Genomic DNA, 13,808 nt, shown 5'->3' on the forward strand with positions numbered 1-13,808 from the left:
TTTATAATTAATTTAATTTTACATATCAGCCACGGATTCCCCTGTCCTCCCTCCTCCCACCCTCCAGCCTTCTCCCCCAATGCACCCTCCATTCCCACCTCCTCCAAGGCAGGGTCTCCCCTGGGGAGCCAGCCCAGCCTGGTACATTCAGTTGAGGCAGGTCCAGTCCCCTCCTCCCTGCACCAAGACTGAGCAAAGTGTCTCAGCATAGGCCCCAGGTTCCAAAAAGCCAGCTCATGCACCAAGGACAGGTCCCGGTCCCACTGCCTGAGGGCCTCCCAGTTTAAGCTAATCAATTGTCTCACTTATCTAGAGGGCCTGGTCCAGTTCCATGGGGGCTCCTCAAATATTGGTTCACAGTTCATGTGTTTCCACTGGTTTGGCTACTTGTCCCTGTGCTTTTTCCAATCATAGTCTCGATATCTCTTGCTCATATAATCCCTCCTCAGATGTAAAGCAAAGGATAACCAGACTGCAACTCACAACTCCAGGGAGGCTACCTAGTAAAGAGGACCCTAAGAAAGACACAGGGGCTGTCATTTCTGAACCTCTTCCTCGTCAGTCAGTGCTTGGAGGGTGTGGCAGGAAGCTCCCCACATCTCTGACAGCACTCACATGGCTACCGCTTCTCTGTAACCTATCAATAGAAGACATTTGGAGACTGGAGAGACAGTTCGCCCTTAGGAATGTGCACTGCTCTTCCAGAGGACTCAGGTCTGGTTCTCTCACACACATGTCATCTCAGAAACATCTGTCATTCCAGTTCCAGGGGATCTGGTGCTCCTGCATGCACATGCTGCATGTTCATTCACATAAGAAAAGGCACATGGTATTAAAATAAAACAAGAAATAAATAGTTAAAAAATATTTCTTTTTCTGAATTGAAGACATTGGGATGAAAAGACCACTTACATGACCATCGAAGTACCCATGAGTGACTCGTGAGGTGCTGGTGGGGGTCACATGAGCATTTATTTTCCAGTTTTGTTTTGCTTTGGTTTGTTTTTGAGACAGGGTTTCCTGTGTAGCCTTGGCAGTCTTGGAACTAGCTCTGTAGACCAGGCTGGCCTTGAACTCACAGAGATCTGCCTGCCTCTGCCTCCTGAGTGCTGGGATTAAAGGCATGAGCTGCCACCGCCCAACTATTTTCCAAAATTTTTTTTCTTTTTTCTTTTTTTTTTGGTTTTTCATGACAGGGTTTCTCTGTAAAGGTTTACACCTTTCCTGGAACTCACTCTGTAGCCCAGGTTGGCCTTGAATTCACAGAGATCTGCCTGCCTCTGCCTCCCAAGTGCTGAGATTAAAGGCATGAGCCACCACCGCACAGCTATTTTCCAAATTTTTAAATCACAGGTTTTACTCTATGCAGCTTCTGTCCAATGTGCGTATGTTTATACATGTTTATAGCATGTTGTTCATAAGTGCCACAAATAGGAGACTATCAAATCGCCCATTAATGTATGTTTTCATACATATAAGAAAATAAAATATGTCCGTGGGCACATCTTGGTTTGAGTTTCCAGTAACTTCCCTGAGGGCAGTCATCCTGAAGTCATTCATACACCTACAAAGAGTGGGGGAGAATCCATGGGGCAGGGCACATAAAAGCACAGGCAGGTAGAGAGGTTTCCAGGGACCCAGATATGAGGGCTGGTGATGGAGGCTGGCCATGAAGGGAAGGCCGTATTAGTAAATGTGTTAAAGTTTATGGCACTCAGGGTTGTCACTGTTAGAGGGGATGGACACAAAAGCCTGAAGGGCTGGGGATCTAGTGGAGACACCGTCCACTATTTCCTCTGCTGATGTCTTCTCCATCGGCTGTCATGGTGGACACTGGACCAGCCCTGGGACTCTTGCCCTGCCCCAGAAAGACCAGAAAGGGAGAGGTGGAGGACAGGTTTCCACTGTTTTAGGTGCTCTGCCATCTGTCTTTCCTGGTGGCTCTAGTGTTTATGTCACCTACTGTGACATCCCTTTGTGCGAGGCAGTCCCTTCCCGTGGTGACTTTTTTTTTTTAAATCACGGACAGTCTTTATTTGCCTGCACTTGCCTTCTGGGATCTTTTTCTCACGTAGGTACACAGTCTGGCCGAGTGGGAGCACACCTGCCTGCTTTTCTGGTCAGCCACTTTCTCTGTCCCTCCGACCTGAGTCTCTGAAGGGTCTTCCCTGGGTGGGATCCAGGCCTGCTCCAGCCACAGTCTCTCAGGGCAATTCTTCTTCAGAACCCCCCAACTACTCCACGTCTGCTTCTCATTTGCTTTTTAGGATCCATCTGGCAAATATCAAACAAAAACAAAAGCAAAAGCCTGGTGAGGATTTGGTTACATTCGTAGACACATCGGAGCAGAACTTACATTTGTAGAACAGCGCTGAATTTTCCAAATCCGCGAGTGTGCAGTAGGCTGCCTTTACTTAGGCCTCTCTTAATTTCAGAATGCTTTCTAGTTTCCTGTACAGTCTTAAAGAGTTTGTCAGGTTGATTTCTAGACATAGGACTTTTATGTGGTTGTAAATGTCACAGCCTGAACTATTTTCTTCTCTGGGTGTGTATTTCTGTTGTCACAAAATGTAACTGAGTGCACAGTCAGCATCATTCTCAACCTATCTTTTGATTTGATTTTTTTTTTTTTGTAGCTCTGGGGCTTTATCTGTGTATGCTCCCAGAATATCTAATCTCATCCGCATACACTGGTTTTCTCGACTGGCTGCCTTTCCTCAGGCCTCATTTACTGTCAAGTACAGCAGTTAGCAAAGCAGGTTTTATCTGTATAACCCTCAGGGGAAAGGCAAGTCCTTCAAGGCCGTGGGACTGCCTATGATATTTATTCTAGCTGTTTGTAGTTCTCTTGAATTTGCATAAGGAAGCTCACTACTATTCATAACATGCCACCGAGGGCTTTCTTGCTAGACTGCAAAGATGCTAGGATAGATTTTTGCATTCCATAAAAACGTACATTAAAAAGTAATAAGCTTAGGGCTGGGGAGGTACTCAGTGGGTAAGGTGCCTGTCCTGTAAGCATGCGGACCTGAAGTTGAGTCCCCAGAAGCCATAGAAAAGCCAGGTGCTGGCACACATCTGTAACCTAAGCACTGGGGAGGGAAACAAAGGCAGATCCCAGGGCCTCACTGGCCAGCCAGCCAAGAAGAATTGGTGAGCTCCGGTTTCACTGAAAACCTGTCTCTGAAGATAAAATGGAGAGCAATTGAGGGAAACCCCCGACATCAACATCTGGCTTCCACATGCACACTTACACTTACATATGAGTACACACATTTGTACACGTATCCAAAAATATACCTGTACACAAATAAGATGAAAGAAAATAAAATGACAATGCTTCTCCTGGGCACACATCACAGAGACATCTGCATATCAGTGCTCACTGCAATACTGTTCACAGTTGGTAAGTTACAGAACCAGCCTAGGTGTCCGTCCACTGGGAAATGGATAAAGAAAATGTCATGCAGATCCACAGTGGTATTCTTTTCAGCCAGGGTGGAGTCTGAAGTCAGCAGAGGGCAAGCAACAGCAATGATATGTGATGGCCAATCTTGGTTGTCAACTTGACTGCATCTGGGATCAACTAAAACCCATGCTGCTGAGCATTCCTGCTATGGATTTTCTTGATCAGGTTCCCTGAAGCCGGAAGTCCCACCCTAAATCTGGGATACAGTCTGATGGCAGCCTATATAAAAGGACATGGAAGAAGGAAGCTTTTGTTTCTTTGTCTCCTTGCCCTCGCTGTGGCTGAGTATCTTGTTTGCATATATGTCTATGCACTGTGTGCATGTGGTGCCCATGGAGGGCGTCAGCTCCCTTAGTTATAGACGGTTGCGAGCCATCATGTGGGTGCTGGCAAACAAACTCGGGTCCTTTGCAAGAGTAACAAGTGCACTTAACCATGAGTCAGCTTTCCAGCAATTTAAAAAAAATTTTTTTAATTATTCTGTGTATAGTGTGAGCATGGCCACATGTGCGTCATAGAACACATGTGAAGGTCAGAGTCTTTGGAATCCATTTTCTCTTTCTCTCCAAGGACCAGAGATTGTGCTTAGGTCATCGGGCTTGGGCAACAAGCACCTTCACCCACCTCGCCAGCCAAATTACCTTAAATTTCTATGAAGGGCTCTGTAACAGTGTTTCTGCATCTTTTAATTTGATTACATAATTTTTTCTTCCTTATTAAGTTAAAGTAGATGTTGAAGAGATAGCTCAGTGGTTAAGAGTATTGGCTGCTTTTGGAAAAGTTCCCAGGAGCCACATTAGACAGCTTACAATACCTGTAACTCCAGCTCCTGGGGTTCTGATGTTCTCTTCCAGCATTCACAGGCACGCACCGCACCACACCAAACATAATTACAAATAAATCTGGAGCTGGCAAGAAGTCTCCATGGTTAAGAGCACCAGCTGCTTTTGCAGAGGACCCAGGTTTGGTTCATAGCACCTACATTGGGCAGCTCACAATTCCCTGTAACTCCGTTTCCCGGGGATCTAATGCCCTCTTCTTGCCTCTACAAGCACTATAAGCACTCAAACATACATACACATCACACACACATACACACACACACACACACACACAAACACAAACACACATCACACACACATGTGAACACACACACCGCACACACATACACACGCACACACATGCACACACACCACACACACACATGCACACACACCCACACACACAACACATACACAAATAAATCTGAAAAAAAAGACTGCAAATTATACTATTTGTTGTTTTTTAGCATTGAAACAACCTTGTGTGTCTGGGCCAAATTTAAAGTATTTTCTTTGTATTAGTATTCTTAAAACACTGCTTTATTTGCAGTTCTTCAGACACAGAGGCATGTGATAGACTTGGTGTTCTTCCCGCTCCCTTAGGGACGTGTCACTGGGAGTGGGGTGTCTTTGTGCTGTGTTGGAGCAGCAGATGATGGGACCACGTGCCCTGGAGTTTCTAAGTGGGAAGGAGTCATGCTTTGAATTTGAAATGTGCTCCCCAGGCTTAAATGTATGAACATTGGGTCTCCAGAGGCTGGTGCTGTCCTGGGAGTCCTGGAGTCTTTAGGACATGGGGTCAGTCTAGACAGAGCCATAGTGGGTCTGCAGAGGCAAGGCTTGAGGGCCCACAGGCTGATTCCCCTTCCAGAATGACCCCTCTGCCTCCTGATCCACGGAGATGTAACAAGTCACGCTGTAAGCCTCAGCTGCCTGGCCTTCCCCACATTGCACCATCAGGCAAAGGAAATCCTCCCTCCTCTTAAGGGACTTCTTCTGGGGTATTTGGTCACAGCAATGAGAAAGGTAACGAATACAGAAGGTTTTAATTTAAGAGTTACTGTTCTTTGCTGTCCTGTTTGCTGTTCCTGTCTCCAGTATCTCACATTGAATGTTTAGCTCATTAATCCCCCTTCCTCTCTCATCCCATCTCATGACCTTGAACTCCCTGTGTAATTAGCTTTGCCTTTGATTTTCTTCTATTGCCTTTTTTTTTTTTTTTTTTTTTGAGACAGGGTTTCACTGTGTAGCTCAGGCTGGCCTAGAATTTATGATCCTCCTGCCTCAGTCTTCCAAGTACTGAGATTACAGGTGTGGGGCACCATGCCAGCCATCTTTTCCTATTTCGGACACAGAGAGTGTCCTGCCCTTTATGATTCTTCATTGCAAAAGTGGTTGAAAATGTGCTCTGCCTCCAGTGGGAGTAAATTCATAGAAATAGGTTAATTTAAGTTGGAAGAGCCAGCTAGAAACAAGCCTAAGCTGTCAGCTAAGCTTTCATAATTAGTAATGTCTCTGTGTCATGACTGGGGAGCTGATGGTCCCGACAAAAAAGTCTGACTACAGGAGACAGCTCAGTCTACAGTGCTTGCCATACAAGCATGAGGACCCCAGTTCAAATCCCCATGTAAAAAAGTAGGTGTGGTGGCAGGCATCTGTAGTCCCGGTGCTGGGGAGGTTGAAACAGGAGGATCCCCAGAGCTGATTAGTCAGCCAGGCTAGTTGAGTGAGCAAACGCCAGGTTCACTGAGAGACACTGTCTTAAAGAAGAAGGTGGAGAGTGATTGAGGAAGGACATCCAGTGTTGACTTCTGGTCTTCACATAGGAGCACAAGCACACACCACATACACACACATGCACTCATACACACACATACACACACACACACACACACACACACACACACATACACACACACACACACACACACACACACACACACACACACACACACACGTACACTCACAGACATGCATGCACACATGAACACCAAGGAAGTAAGTTTGGCATCATGGGCTTTAGACAAAAACATTGATTTTTTGCTTTTCGTTTTTGTTTGTTTTTGTTTTTTATGCAACACAGAATTTTTCACTAGAGAGAGGATATTACACAGTTTGGGTTATGCACCTCTTTTTGGTGACCCCAGGACACTGTTCCGAGCTTGCACACACTAAAGGGGAAGGCTGGGGTTCAGGCCACTTCGCTGTAGACTATGAGTGGGGGTGGCCCTGCTCTCGGCTTTAGCTCCTGTTTTCCCTGTGGGTGTCTTCTGTGCTGTCATTTTTTTTTTTCAAGACAGGGTTTCTCTGTGTAACCTTAGCTGTCCTGGAACTCACTCTGTAGCCCAGGCTGACCTCGAACTCACAGAGATCCGCCTGCCTCTGCCTCCTGAGTGCTGTCATTCTATTGACTGAGTACCAAGCAACAGAGACAGTGACAAAGTGGTTGGTGGAAATTCAGTGACGAGAACGGTGACATTTTCCAGTGATCACAACTCACCCCTGACTCTCCATCTCCTGCTGCAGCATCGACACATGACCCATGGTTTCACCTGTTAAAATCACTTTGATGCCTTGGTTGAGGCAGAGCCCATTATAATCTACTCATCAAACCAATGGACCTGTTTTGCCTCCTGGTGTTCCACTCTCCGACTTCTCAAGAACGATAAAGTCGTGGTGGGGTCAGAATACTTGTCTTTAAGCCACATGCTTTTCTTCAATTCTTCTTTGGTTATGTCACAGTTTTGACATGTAGAGTTTTCATCCTATCTGATTGAAAAGCTTTTGGTTGGTTGCTTTCATAAGTAAAAAAAAAAAAAAAAAAAGAACAAAAACCAAAAAAGCCTGTGGTGGTTTGAAAGAAAATGATCCCCAAAGGGAGGGGCACCATTAGGAGGCATGGCCTTGTTGGAGCAGGTGTGGCTTTGTTGGAGGAAGTGTGTCACTGTGGAGGCGGGCTTTGAGGTCTCATATATGCTCAAACCACATCCAGTAATACAGTTCACGTCCTGTTGCCTGCAAGATGTAGAACTCTCAGCTCCTTCTCCAGCACCAGGTCTGCCTGCACACCACTATGTCTGACCACAATGACAATGGACTAAATCTCTGAAAGTGTAAGCCACCCCCATTAAATGTTTTCCTTTATAAGAGTTGCTGTGGTCATGGTGTCTCTTCACAGCAATAGAAGCCCTAAAACAAAGTCCCCAAACCCCCAAAACAACAATGAGAACAATAAACAAATGTGCTCCGGAGGTGCCTCAGTGGCTAAAGAACCTGCCATGCAAATGGCAGGCACTGATTTTGAACCCCAGAACCTATGTAAAAAGAAAAAGCTGGGAATGGTGGTGTGCTTGTAATCTCAAGACTGGGGGACTGAAATAGGCATGTCCTTGGGACTCTGACTACTTGGTGAGTTCCAGGCCAGTGAGAGAAATAAAATAAGTAAATAAATAAATGATGGCCAGTGCCTGTGGAATGATACTCAGGTTTGATCTTTGGACACATGCATACACATGCATGTGCAACTGTGCATAAAGGAATACACACATACACAAATACATATATAACCACAATACATACATTCATGTATGCCCTCTCATGTATGCCCACACATGAACACACACACAAACACATGTGCCCACACACCTAAACACACACACACACACATACACACACACACACACACACACACACGCACATCATGCATGTGCCCACTCATACATGAACATACATACACACATGAGCACATATATGGGTACCTGCAACACAGGAACACATCCACGAAATAGCTACATATTAATAATTTCATGTATTGAGTCTAAGATTTCAGATAAAAACACTTGCTAGCAGCTGTGTCAACTGCACAAGATCAAGCCAGTTAAAATTCCAGTATTTAAGAGGGTGCTTGAACTAGCCTTCCCCTGCACTCAGGTTGGGGACTACCCTAATTGCCACCCTAGAACCTACATCCAGTGACTGATGGAAGCAGATGCAGAGACCCACAGCCGAGCACTTGGCCAAGCTCCTGGAATTCAGTTGAAGAGTGGGAGGAGGAATTATAGGAGCAAGGAGGGGTCAGGATCATGATGGGAAAAACCACAGCAATAGCTGATCCAAGCTAGGGGGAGCTCACACATTCCGGACTGACAGCTGGGGAGCTGCATGGGACTGTACTAGGCTCTCTGAACGTGGTGACAGTGGTGTGGCTTGATGTGTTTGTGGGTCCCCTGGCAATGCAACCAGGACTTACCCAGGTATACGAACTGGCTTTTTAGAGCCCATTCCCTATGGTGCGATGCCTTACTCAGCCTTGATGCAGGGAGAAGGGGCTTGGTCCTGCCCCAACGTGGTATGCCAGCCTGTGCTGACTACCCAAGGGAGGACTTACCCGCTATGAGGAGGGGATGGGGATGGGGATGGGGTGGGGGTAGGTAAGGGAGCAGTGGGAGAAAGGAAGGGAGGCAGAACAGGGGCTGGTATATAAAAGGAAAGAAGAAAAAATTTTTAATAAAAAAATAAAATAAAAAGAAAGTGAATCAAAGAATACTTTCATATTCTGCCATGTTTTCCCTGTAGCATCTGTGATGTTTTCTAATACCGAACCAACATGAATTTTCTAGTTATTTTTTTCTCACAGTTGTAGCATAATTGCATTGTAGGTGGGAAATACCCACTGTTTAAATTGAAATCTTTTTACATGTTACAATGCATGTTTTATTGCCAGTCCTTACTTCAAGTGTCAAATGTTTTCGGGCGGGGGAGTCCCCATGTTGGTGCTGGATTCTTTGTATGTCTGGTAGACAAAATTTGTTCATGGAGATGCAAGGCCCGTGGGCACAGTTCCTTCGTGGCTTGTGGTGCCAGCCCCTGGGGAAGGCCCCAGCAGCTGAGCTGTGAGAGCCGAGGCAAGCACACAGTCCCCAGACTCCCGGAGCCATCTTCCTCCACAGTCCAGCCCACACGCCTTCCTGCGGTTGGGCATATCTGTCTTCTCACTTCAATTTTCCTTGACAATCTAGGCGTTTACCAGCTGTTACCGACCTTGAAGGGCAGTCTTTGGGCTTCGTTGCTCTTGCCCGTTTTCCTGGTTTCCATTTGGCAGTTCACTCTGATCTTTCAAATTTACTTCCTTCTAAATGTTTTTTCAATGTAATTTCCTGCTCTTTGTGAAGCAGTGTCAGTGTCATAAGGTGGAAACTGAGTCAAGATCACCCCCAACATGATCTTCTCTGATGTGGGCACTGCCTGCTCTCCGTGGAGAAACCCCAGATACAGACATGATATTTTCCATTCTCTGACATTGTGAGACAACTTCTAATTTCACGTCTTTCCTTTCCTTTCTTTCTTTGCGTGCACACCTGCACAGACGTGTGTGTATGTGCAGTGGATCTGTGGTTGATTTGCTAACCCTGGAAGGCGTGAGGCTGTTAGATTACCCCGGGGGGTGGGTATTCCATTGGTCCATTTGCTGAAATAGACTCTTGCTCCTTCTAAGCTCTGTGTCCCCCAGACTTCCATGCTGTAATGTGATCTCTGCTGAGGTGTTTGTAAGTGGTGGTGTAGTGTCCTTGGGCAGTGACTATATCAGGAGGATTCCGCGCTCATCTGTGGACCTGCATCCTATAAAGAGGCTTCGGGTGTAGATGGACAATGGCTCAGGCCCACTTCTCTTTCCCTCCATGTGAGGATCCAGAAATGACGCCTCCAGCAGTACCTTCTCCTTGGATTTCCCAATCTCCATAACTGTAAGGGCTAAGCTTCGTTCCTTGTAAAGCATCCAGACTCAGGTATCCTGTTATAGTAGCAGAAACAGACTAAAGTTCTCCAGCATAGTATGTATGTGCCTTTCTCAGAAGCCACGAGGCTGTGCTGTGTGGTGGGAGTGATGATGGATTCACTTCTTCCCCTGATCTGGACATCCACCCCTCCATCACCACTTCACAGTCTAGAACACTGACACTTCACAAAAGAGTCTTACAATCAGTCAATTTCTTTTTTTAAAAAAAAACTGATTTCTTGTTTCAGAATTTCTTTGGATGTTCTTTTCCCCCTTTCCACATACACTCCACTAATAGTGTGTCTTTCTCTGAATAGCACCCTGTGTTGTTATTAAACTCCAGTGAGTCTGAAACTGGGTTTGAGAGACCTGACATCATCACTTCCCTGAGTCTCCAAATAAACCCACAGGCCATGCTCTCTTGGTTCACATATTCATTGATTTCTCCAGTCAGTATCTTGTAACTTGTAACAAACAAATTCTGAACATGTGCAGTGAGATTGTAACTAAGTCTTCGATTGATTTCGTAAAAATAGACCTCATTTTTTTTTTTTTTTTTTTTTTTTTTTTTAGTTTCTTTGGGCTTACAACAGCTGGAACAGAGCTCAGACCCAACGTGCACCTGACTCCACACGCCTTTGTCCCCCACTCACCTGTCCTCCTTTGCACACGCGTTCTCCCCACTTGACCCACCACTGCCTGCCCCGTACTTGTCCTTCCACTACCTGTCACTCACATGCACCATCATCCCCAAGCCCCATACACGGCTTTACCCATTATCACTCTTCCACCCCAGAGAGGGACACTTGTCACACTCTGCAAGTCACGTTGACACTCCTTTGTCAGCAGAGTCCCTAGTTCACACTGCATTTCTGTCTTGGTGGGAGAAGTGTGTGGCTGCTGACGAGTGTGTGGTGCTGGGGACTGGCTACACTGTAACAGGTAGAATATCATTTTCCATGCTAACCATCCTGGTTGTTCCCCTTCTATCCTCCCTCCCCAGAACACCCTAACTGCCTCACAGTCTTCACTATTTATTTCTCTTTCTCCAGAATGTCATATGGTTGGGTCACATAACATATAGCCTTTCCACACTGGCCCATTTCCACTCCCAATACACACTCAAGATGCCTTTCTCTCTGTTCATGGTTCTATAGCTATTTTTCAGTTGAGTATGAGTGTGTGTCACACACACACACACACACACACACACACACACACACACACACACATTAACTAGAAACCATGAGGCAGGGTCTCTCACTGAACCTGGACCTTGTTGATTCAGCAAGAACAGCTAGCGAGCCAGCTCTGGGGATCCTCCTGTCTCTGCCTCCTTAATGACATGCATTATTAAGCGTGGCTCTTCATATGGGGGCTGAGGATCCAAATTTAGATCCTCATGTCTGCAAGCCAAGCATTTCACCTACTAAACCATCTCCCCAGCTCCTTTCTAGCTAGTTTATGTTGTGGCAAAATTCACATGATATTTGGCATCTTTCTTGTTTTTATTATTGACTTATTTAATGCTTTTATTCAATCTTTGACAGTTTCATACATATGTGAAGTGTCTTGATCATATCCACCTCCACAACACCTCCCTACATCCTTCCATTTTCAAAAGAGCAGTTCGAGCAGGCAGCCTCATTATCTGCCATAGAACTTTCTCCTCTTCTCCTACTGAAGATCTGCTGGTATACTGGTATAAAACAGTGGCTCCCGCCCCCAGCCACTGGTACTCATCCTGCCTGTGGATACCATGACTCTGGGGGTCTCACCAGGGTGGGGTCTCACAGGGAGTGTGTGTCCCCTTGTGACAGGCCTGTCTCAGTCAGCACAATGGCTTCAATGTTCATCTCCATTTGAGCAGATGTTAGGAGCCCTTCCTTCTTATAGCTGAATTCTGCCGTGTGCATGGTTGCACTGCTGCCCTGTCATTTATTGATGGACACTGCAGCCACTTTTGAGCAACACTGTGAACATTGCTGCATATGCAGCTTGCCACTGACTCCTTGCTTTCAGTTCCTCTGGGTATAAACCTTGAAATGGGATTCCTGGATTACATTGTGTATTAGTTTCTTTTCTTGTAACTGTGACCAAAATCCTGACTAGCAGCAACTTGAGGGAGGAAGGATTTATTCTGGTTCACAGTTCATGCAGGTAGAGCTGGCACATCATGGTGGGGAAGGCAAGTACATGGTGATGGTCCCAAGGTCCTGGTAACAACACTCTGAAGTCAGGAAGCAGAGAGTGGACAGGAAAGGGATCTTGAAGGTCCACCCCCAGGGACAGACTTCCTCCAATGAGGCCCTGCCTCCTGAAGGATGCACAACTTTCTAAAACAGCGCCACTAGCTGGGCATCAAGTGTCCAAACATAGGAGCCCATGGGGGACATTCCACACTCAAATCACAGAGCGGTAGTTCTGTCTAAGGTTTGGGAAACTGTATAGATCATTTCTTCATTGTGCTGCTGGAGATGGAGGCCAGAGCATTGAGCATGCTGGGCAAGGGTTCTACCACTGAGCTACATCCCAGTCCTAGTTCACTCCTCTCTGTGACTGCATCATAATCCACGGTCTGGATAGACCTGTTTGTCTATCCATCCACACACTGAAGGGCAAAATCTGGCTTGTCTCCAAGTTTCAGCAATTATGGCTGCCACAAACACCCACACACAAGGCTGTGTGTGGATGTGTTTACAAGTCACTGGGCGAACACAGCTGTGTGAGATGCTGTCAGACCATCTGCCAAGTGGCCCGACCAGTTTGCGTTCCCACCAGCTGAGGATGAGAGCTCCTGATGCTCACGTCCGCACCCGCCGGGTCCTCACGCTGCATGCCCCACGTTGTGCAGCGTACTGTACTGCCGTTGTAAGAGCAACTCCCTGAAAATGAATGACATCATGAATATTTCAGAGGCCCATTTGTGTAGAAGCCATTTTGAATGATATTTCTAATAAGTCTGGCCTCTCACTGTTCCTCACTATCATACTGAGTCATAAAAATGACTGGGTTTTTTGGGGGAGCGGGGGTTGTCTCACGCCCTGTGACCTTGATTTCACTTACTAGTTCTAGCAGTTTGGGTGGAATGATGTGAATTTTTAAATCACATTCATTATGACATCTGAGGGCTAGCAAGATGGCTCAGCAGTTAAGAGCCCCCATTGCTTTTGCAAAACTCCCCAGAACCCACATAAGGGCTCCCAACTATCTGCAACTCCACTTCCAGAAGATCTGATGCCCCTCTTCTGGCCTTCGGGGGCATTCTGTGAATGTGGTGCACTTGAACTCACAAAGGCTTACACAATACACCTCAGATATTTAAATGAATACATAACAACAATGCCCATGGGTCAGCATGTTTTCATTTTCCCGTCTATACCTGTGTAAGAGGGTCTTGTCCTGAACCTGGAGATCGCCAATTGACTAGACCATCTGGCTAGTGAGCCCAGCGATCCTCCTGACCCTACCCGTTCACCAGCACTGGAATTACAGGCGTGTGCCTCCCTGCCTAGCCTTTACAAGGGTACTGAAAATGGAACTGGGGTCCCCACGCTTGCACAGCAGGCTCCTTACTCGCTGAGCTGCCTCTCGGGGCTCCCTTTGACGTCTCCGGGTGCTCCCGGGTGCCTTGCAGTTGAGCAGGCTGTGTAACCTGAGGGGCGAGTGGACTTTCCTGCCGTGTTCCTGGTCACAGGGTAAGTGCGCCTCCCCTTTAACCAGCAAGCACACTCCTGCTGTG

Source organism: Peromyscus californicus, unplaced genomic scaffold (assembly GCF_007827085.1).
Source record: "Peromyscus californicus insignis strain IS unplaced genomic scaffold, ASM782708v3 Scaffold_4__1_contigs__length_199733344, whole genome shotgun sequence".
In the NCBI taxonomy this organism is placed as follows: Eukaryota; Metazoa; Chordata; class Mammalia; order Rodentia; family Cricetidae; genus Peromyscus; species Peromyscus californicus.